General features: G+C 38.2%; 1 long non-coding RNA gene and 9 other non-coding genes across 10 annotated transcripts in view; all 10 read left to right on the top strand.

The window, feature by feature from the left end:
* Nucleotides 1–8143, top strand: part of LOC127360471 (uncharacterized) — a 114335-nt gene that overhangs the window by 85448 nt on the left and 20744 nt on the right. The window lies entirely within an intron of this gene.
* LOC127360551 (U4 spliceosomal RNA) lies at nt 3262–3402 on the top strand. Its single transcript, XR_007883808.1, has one exon. It is a non-coding gene; the product is annotated as a U4 spliceosomal RNA (small nuclear RNA).
* LOC127360552 (U4 spliceosomal RNA) lies at nt 3867–4007 on the top strand. The gene has a single exon (XR_007883809.1). It is a non-coding gene; the product is annotated as a U4 spliceosomal RNA (small nuclear RNA).
* On the top strand, nt 4443–4583 carry LOC127360550 (U4 spliceosomal RNA). Its single transcript, XR_007883807.1, has one exon. It is a non-coding gene; the product is annotated as a U4 spliceosomal RNA (small nuclear RNA).
* On the top strand, nt 5048–5188 carry LOC127360549 (U4 spliceosomal RNA). The gene has a single exon (XR_007883806.1). It is a non-coding gene; the product is annotated as a U4 spliceosomal RNA (small nuclear RNA).
* Nucleotides 5625–5765, top strand: LOC127360548 (U4 spliceosomal RNA). Its single transcript, XR_007883805.1, has one exon. It is a non-coding gene; the product is annotated as a U4 spliceosomal RNA (small nuclear RNA).
* On the top strand, nt 6201–6341 carry LOC127360547 (U4 spliceosomal RNA). The gene has a single exon (XR_007883804.1). It is a non-coding gene; the product is annotated as a U4 spliceosomal RNA (small nuclear RNA).
* Nucleotides 6807–6947, top strand: LOC127360546 (U4 spliceosomal RNA). The gene has a single exon (XR_007883803.1). It is a non-coding gene; the product is annotated as a U4 spliceosomal RNA (small nuclear RNA).
* Nucleotides 7384–7524, top strand: LOC127360545 (U4 spliceosomal RNA). The gene has a single exon (XR_007883802.1). It is a non-coding gene; the product is annotated as a U4 spliceosomal RNA (small nuclear RNA).
* On the top strand, nt 7989–8129 carry LOC127360544 (U4 spliceosomal RNA). Its single transcript, XR_007883801.1, has one exon. It is a non-coding gene; the product is annotated as a U4 spliceosomal RNA (small nuclear RNA).

Genomic DNA, 8143 nt, shown 5'->3' with positions numbered 1-8143 from the left:
CCAGTTTCTCCGTTGCCCATGTGTAAAGAATCTCTGGAGACCTTTGCGCTTTTATTGTTGAAAATATTGATGAAGATTTTGTCTTGCTTTTGAAGGAGTACCGGATAACATTTTGTGTATACATGGTTAATTTATTATTCACACACTCTTTTAAACCAAAAGCAATTAAAACTATAGCAGCCTGAACTACATTAAATACATATTTTTATATTGATCTCACCGCCAGCACTGTGTTTCTGTTTTTAAGGTATTTCTCTTTTCTTTTTATATGTTTCTGTTTTTTTTCTTGTTCTTGTTCTCAGTTGTTATACATCTAAACTGTCTTTATTATTAGGAATAAAGAGAAAAAGTTAACAAATAATAAAGATCATTTTCAACAGACAGAACTATTTACTTATCAATCAAATATTAATGACTGTTCCTATTCATGAAGTAATATATTCATACAACAAAATACCTATGTCTATACGATATAAAAAGCATATATTAAAATAAATCAATCAATAATAACACACAGGAACATTCTGCATAACGCCCATAATTATTACCCATATTAGCTGTCATTTTACTTTGATCTAGTTTCTTATTTATACTTTGATACGATATTTATTTGTCTTACTATTAGTCTCTTCTGATTTGTGTATCTTCTTTACTACCCATAAGAACCCAGACCCATTTCTCCTTGAAGGAAATGGGGCATATACCACATAACAAGTGGAACTCATAGAACATATTTCAGATGTTGTTTTTTTGTATGTCAAATATTTGTTTTGTGACATATAAGTCTTGATGGGCATATATGGTAAATATTTTATTACAGATTTTCTCAATTGCTAAAACACAATTTCTGAAACCTTGCTCCATTTTCTGAAAACATTAAACACAAAACTTCAGCTTCAAGCACTATTTACAAAACCTCTGACTCCTCGAGCAAAATGAAACTTTCGCCTCCAAACAGATTTACCTGTGCTCAAAACCAAACACTGCTCTCAAATCATAAACAAAGTGATCAAAATGATATACACTATCAAGCAGTCAGTAAACAATACACCAAAACATAGAAAACACGTTGTTCAAAACATATAGTTCTCAGGGAGAAGTACATTTTTAATCTCAAAACAGATTTAATATTTTTCATTCTTTTGATGAATGAAAACATGTTCTATCATAGTAGCTCAAAATTGATCAGAAATTATACTCTGCTTTGCAATTTATGATATGAACCTGCAACCAGTCAACATCTATTGAGCAGTCAGTACTGTAAACAAATGGAAAGCACAATGTTCAGGGCCAGACAATGTGTGTATTGTACAGTATACAGCCTACAATGCACTGTACTACAGTATACACTACAAAAATCAAAGGAGTAAACATGTGATCAATGTGCTTCTTCTTGTCTTTGGGCTGGGTCAGGCCAGAGCACTTCGTCGACATCATAAGCAATATTTTCCCACCTTCAACAACCTGTTTGCTCTCTGAACTGGCTTATATTGGTTGTGTCACATGGTTTGAAACAAGTGAAATCAATTTTGAGTGGTTGTGTTTAATCAATGACGTGTTCTCTATTTGTATTTGATGGTTGCCACTTGTGTTTACCAGTATGGATGACGTGCATTAGAGTGCAGAATGTGTTTTGAGTTCTGCTGAAAAGTCTAAGTGAGATCTGCAAATTGTGTTTTACTATGTGAAATGGTTTAAGGTATTGACAACAGACTGCACAATTAACTAAATGAGTTCAGGCAACTGCGAACTTTGTTCAGCCAATGGGTTTTAGTGTTTTAGCAATTGCGAAAAACTGTAATAATTTGACATTATTTTTTGTTTATCTTTCTTCAAATATGCTTTAAATTGAACAACAGGGCAGATATTAATTCTAAATAATTGAAACAGTGAAATTAATTGAGTGGCCTATTATCTTTTTTGTTATTGTGACACAGACGTCACATCAGACTTTCCATGACGACTTTACGGTTACAAGCGTGACGTGACGTATACTTAACAGCGACATTTTTGTAACTTGTTTTATATTATTTTGTTCATAAAATATGGTCAGAACAGGTTAAATGCAATACAGGACTCACTATTAAAGCATTAGAATTGTTAAATTGGTTTAAACTTACCTTATTAACAAAAAACAAGCTTTTTGAATTTAGCTACTTCCTTCATTTCTGTAATTTCTGTAATACCCACATTTTGGAGAGAACACTTCCTGTCACAGTCACATGACTGTCATATGACCACCAAACCAGGATGTTTTGTATATGTCACTTAGGGGCTTAATGAGTTTAGGTCAAGCATAAAGCTTTATATCAAAGATTCAATGACATTTAAAGTGTTTAAGTCACACCTCACCATGGGTTCTTTTTAATGTAACGTATCTATGGCGCCCCTCAGTGGAGTCTCAGGTGTAATTGCACCCTACTTCTTCATTACTCTTCCTCTTCACATTCACTCTTGAACTCTTTAAAAGCCTTTCAATCCAAAGTCTGTCATATCTTCAAATGCAAACATGTTGCGCATTTTCCTTCGCGGAACAACCAGGACTTTTTGGACATGAATGAAATTATATATATTATAGTTGCATTCAAGATTTATGATGTATTATACAAACATTTTGATTCTCATACAGAACAAAGTTATATGAAAAATAAAATAAAGTTCATACATTTTCTTTCTGATCAGGCCGATGAACATTTTAGTATGAGAGTATATGAATCATAGTTACTATCTGTAATGTAATATATAGTCTCCTATTCAGTTCTTAGAACCGTATACTGGTTTTTAACCCTTTAACTCTCATCATGATATGAGGAGGTTGTTAAGTATTTCAGTCTTGTTTACTTGGCCACCTTGTTGTTCTTTTGACTCGTACAAGTCTCTATCTTGGCCAGAGCGGTAAAACAAGTTAAACTTTCTGTGAATGGTACATTCCAAGTCTTTCAATAGTGTTTACCTAGGTCTAGGTTTCTCAGTCCTCATTTAGGTGCTCTGGTCAAAGTTGGCTATTTTTTTTAAAAGTAAGAGAAAATTAGCATATCATTTGTAATCTTGGCCAGTCATACAGGTCTCATTGTTATTCCAAACCTGCCAGGTTTCCCCATCCACCAACGACTATCATCACATAAAAAAAGGCGGGGTTTGTGGTCAATCAGCCAATCACATGCAATATTACACTGGTGTGATGGTACTGTTCATGCAGTGCACCACGTGTTCTGTCTGTGTTGGACCAGGTACCCTTTAAAACTCGTAGGTGCTACCGGCATTCTTGTGCAGAGGCAATTTCATAGTCTATGAAGATCTACTGAGACGTGATTATTGCTGGTTGAAAACTTAACCCAATACCCCGCCTGGATGACTTGAAATATAGTCAGCTGTGGCAATTTTTGCTGGTCTCTCAAGAGACTGATAACCTTGTATTAACAGTAAGTCTTGCATTTCTTAGTTTACTTGGCCACCTTGTTGTTCTTTTGACTCGTACAAGTCTCTATCGTGGCCAGAGCGGTAAAAGAAGTTCAACTTTCTGTGAATCATACATCCCAAGTCTATCAATCGTATTTACCAATATCTAAGTTTCTCAGTCCTCATTTAGGTGCTCTGGTCAAAGTTGACTATTTTTTTTAAAAGTAAGAGAAAATTAGCATATCATTTGTAATCTTGGCCAGTCATACAGGTCTCATTGTTATTCCAAACCTGCCAGGTTTCCCCATCCACCAACGACTATCATCACATAAAAAAAGGCGGGGTTTGTGGTCAATCAGCCAATCACATGCAATATTACACTGGTGTGATGGTACTGTTCATGCAGTGCACCACGTGTTCCGTCTGTGTTGGACAGGTACCCTTTAAAACTCGTAGGTGCTACCGGCATTCTTGTGCAGAGGCAATTTCATAGTCTATGAAGATTTATTGAGACGTGATTATTGCTGGTTGAAAACTTAACCCAATACCCCGCCTGGATGACTTGAAATATAGTCAGCTGTGGCAATTTTTGCTGGTCTCTCAAGAGACTGATAACCTTGTATTAACAGTAAGTCTTGCATTTCTTAGTTTACTTGGCCACCTTGTTGTTCTTTTGACTCGTACAAGTCTCTATCGTGGCCAGAGCGGTAAAAGAAGTTCAACTTTCTGTGAATGGTACATTCCAAGTTTCTCAGTCCTCATTTAGGTGCTCTGGTCAAAGTTGACTATTTTTTTTAAAAGTAAGAGAAAATTAGCATATCATTTGTAATCTTGGCCAGTCATACAGGTCTCATTGTTATTCCAAACCTGCCAGGTTTCCCCATCCACCAACGACTATCATCACATAAAAAAGGCGGGGTTTGTGGTCAATCAGCCAATCACATGCAATATTACACTGGTGTGATGGTACTGTTCATGCAGTGCACCACGTGTTCCGTCTGTGTTGGACCAGGTACCCTTTAAAACTCGTAGGTGCTACCGGCATTCTTGTGCAGAGGCAATTTCATAGTCTATGAAGATCTACTGAGACGTGATTATTGCTGGTTGAAAACTTAACCCAATACCCCGCCTGGATGACTTGAAATATAGTCAGCTGTGGCAATTTTTGCTGGTCTCTCAAGAGACTGATAACCTTGTATTAACAGTAAGTCTTGCATTTCTTAGTTTACTTGGCCACCTTGTTGTTCTTTTGACTCGTACAAGTCTCTATCGTGGCCAGAGCGGTAAAAGAAGTTCAACTTTCTGTGAATCATACATCCCAAGTCTATCAATCGTATTTACCAATATCTAAGTTTCTCAGTCCTCATTTAGGTGCTCTGGTCAAAGTTGACTATTTTTTTTAAAAGTAAGAGAAAATTAGCATATCATTTGTAATCTTGGCCAGTCATACAGGTCTCATTGTTATTCCAAACCTGCCAGGTTTCCCCATCCACCAACGACTATCATCACATAAAAAAGGCGGGGTTTGTGGTCAATCAGCCAATCACATGCAATATTACACTGGTGTGATGGTACTGTTCATGCAGTGCACCACGTGTTCTGTCTGTGTTGGACCAGGTACCCTTTAAAACTCGTAGGTGCTACCGGCATTCTTGTGCAGAGGCAATTTCATAGTCTATGAAGATCTACTGAGACGTGATTATTGCTGGTTGAAAACTTAACCCAATACCCCGCCTGGATGACTTGAAATATAGTCAGCTGTGGCAATTTTTGCTGGTCTCTCAAGAGACTGATAACCTTGTATTAACAGTAAGTCTTGCATTTCTTAGTTTACTTGGCCACCTTGTTGTTCTTTTGACTCGTACAAGTCTCTATCGTGGCCAGAGCGGTAAAAGAAGTTCAACTTTCTGTGAATGGTACATTCCAAGTATTCTCAGTCCTCATTTAGGTGCTCTGGTCAAAGTTGACTATTTTTTTTAAAAGTAAGAGAAAATTAGCATATCATTTGTAATCTTGGCCAGTCATACAGGTCTCATTGTTATTCCAAACCTGCCAGGTTTCCCCATCCACCAACGACTATCATCACATAAAAAAGGCGGGGTTTGTGGTCAATCAGCCAATCACATGCAATATTACACTGGTGTGATGGTACTGTTCATGCAGTGCACCACGTGTTCTGTCTGTGTTGGACCAGGTACCCTTTAAAACTCGTAGGTGCTACCGGCATTCTTGTGCAGAGGCAATTTCATAGTCTATGAAGATCTACTGAGACGTGATTATTGCTGGTTGAAAACTTAACCCAATACCCCGCCTGGATGACTTGAAATATAGTCAGCTGTGGCAATTTTTGCTGGTCTCTCAAGAGACTGATAACCTTGTATTAACAGTAAGTCTTGCATTTCTTAGTTTACTTGGCCACCTTGTTGTTCTTTTGACTCGTACAAGTCTCTATCGTGGCCAGAGCGGTAAAAGAAGTTCAACTTTCTGTGAATGGTACATTCCAAGTTTCTCAGTCCTCATTTAGGTGCTCTGGTCAAAGTTGACTATTTTTTTTAAAAGTAAGAGAAAATTAGCATATCATTTGTAATCTTGGCCAGTCATACAGGTCTCATTGTTATTCCAAACCTGCCAGGTTTCCCCATCCACCAACGACTATCATCACATAAAAAAGGCGGGGTTTGTGGTCAATCAGCCAATCACATGCAATATTACACTGGTGTGATGGTACTGTTCATGCAGTGCACCACGTGTTCTGTCTGTGTTGGACCAGGTACCCTTTAAAACTCGTAGGTGCTACCGGCATTCTTGTGCAGAGGCAATTTCATAGTCTATGAAGATCTACTGAGACGTGATTATTGCTGGTTGAAAACTTAACCCAATACCCCGCCTGGATGACTTGAAATATAGTCAGCTGTGGCAATTTTTGCTGGTCTCTCAAGAGACTGATAACCTTGTATTAACAGTAAGTCTTGCATTTCTTAGTTTACTTGGCCACCTTGTTGTTCTTTTGACTCGTACAAGTCTCTATCGTGGCCAGAGCGGTAAAAGAAGTTCAACTTTCTGTGAATCATACATCCCAAGTCTATCAATCGTATTTACCAATATCTAAGTTTCTCAGTCCTCATTTAGGTGCTCTGGTCAAAGTTGACTATTTTTTTTAAAAGTAAGAGAAAATTAGCATATCATTTGTAATCTTGGCCAGTCATACAGGTCTCATTGTTATTCCAAACCTGCCAGGTTTCCCCATCCACCAACGACTATCATCACATAAAAAAAGGCGGGGTTTGTGGTCAATCAGCCAATCACATGCAATATTACACTGGTGTGATGGTACTGTTCATGCAGTGCACCACGTGTTCTGTCTGTGTTGGACCAGGTACCCTTTAAAACTCGTAGGTGCTACCGGCATTCTTGTGCAGAGGCAATTTCATAGTCTATGAAGATCTACTGAGACGTGATTATTGCTGGTTGAAAACTTAACCCAATACCCCGCCTGGATGACTTGAAATATAGTCAGCTGTGGCAATTTTTGCTGGTCTCTCAAGAGACTGATAACCTTGTATTAACAGTAAGTCTTGCATTTCTTAGTTTACTTGGCCACCTTGTTGTTCTTTTGACTCGTACAAGTCTCTATCGTGGCCAGAGCGGTAAAAGAAGTTCAACTTTCTGTGAATGGTACATTCCAAGTTTCTCAGTCCTCATTTAGGTGCTCTGGTCAAAGTTGACTATTTTTTTTAAAAGTAAGAGAAAATTAGCATATCATTTGTAATCTTGGCCAGTCATACAGGTCTCATTGTTATTCCAAACCTGCCAGGTTTCCCCATCCACCAACGACTATCATCACATAAAAAAAGGCGGGGTTTGTGGTCAATCAGCCAATCACATGCAATATTACACTGGTGTGATGGTACTGTTCATGCAGTGCACCACGTGTTCTGTCTGTGTTGGACCAGGTACCCTTTAAAACTCGTAGGTGCTACCGGCATTCTTGTGCAGAGGCAATTTCATAGTCTATGAAGATCTACTGAGACGTGATTATTGCTGGTTGAAAACTTAACCCAATACCCCGCCTGGATGACTTGAAATATAGTCAGCTGTGGCAATTTTTGCTGGTCTCTCAAGAGACTGATAACCTTGTATTAACAGTAAGTCTTGCATTTCTTAGTTTACTTGGCCACCTTGTTGTTCTTTTGACTCGTACAAGTCTCTATCGTGGCCAGAGCGGTAAAAGAAGTTCAACTTTCTGTGAATCATACATGCCAAGTCTATCAATCGTATTTACCAATATCTAAGTTTCTCAGTCCTCATTTAGGTGCTCTGGTCAAAGTTGACTATTTTTTTTAAAAGTAAGAGAAAATTAGCATATCATTTGTAATCTTGGCCAGTCATACAGGTCTCATTGTTATTCCAAACCTGCCAGGTTTCCCCATCCACCAACGACTATCATCACATAAAAAAGGCGGGGTTTGTGGTCAATCAGCCAATCACATGCAATATTACACTGGTGTGATGGTACTGTTCATGCAGTGCACCACGTGTTCTGTCTGTGTTGGACCAGGTACCCTTTAAAACTCGTAGGTGCTACCGGCATTCTTGTGCAGAGGCAATTTCATAGTCTATGAAGATCTACTGAGACGTGATTATTGCTGGTTGAAAACTTAACCCAATACCCCGCCTGGATGACTTGAAATATAGTCAGCTGTGGCAATTTTTGCTGGTCTCTCAAGAGACTGATAACCTTGTA

The sequence above is a fragment of the Dicentrarchus labrax genome, unplaced genomic scaffold (assembly GCF_905237075.1).
Source record: "Dicentrarchus labrax unplaced genomic scaffold, dlabrax2021, whole genome shotgun sequence".
In the NCBI taxonomy this organism is placed as follows: Eukaryota; Metazoa; Chordata; class Actinopteri; family Moronidae; genus Dicentrarchus; species Dicentrarchus labrax.
The sequence above is the reverse complement of the archived record's forward strand: the minus strand, read 5'-3'. Positions and strand labels throughout refer to the sequence as shown.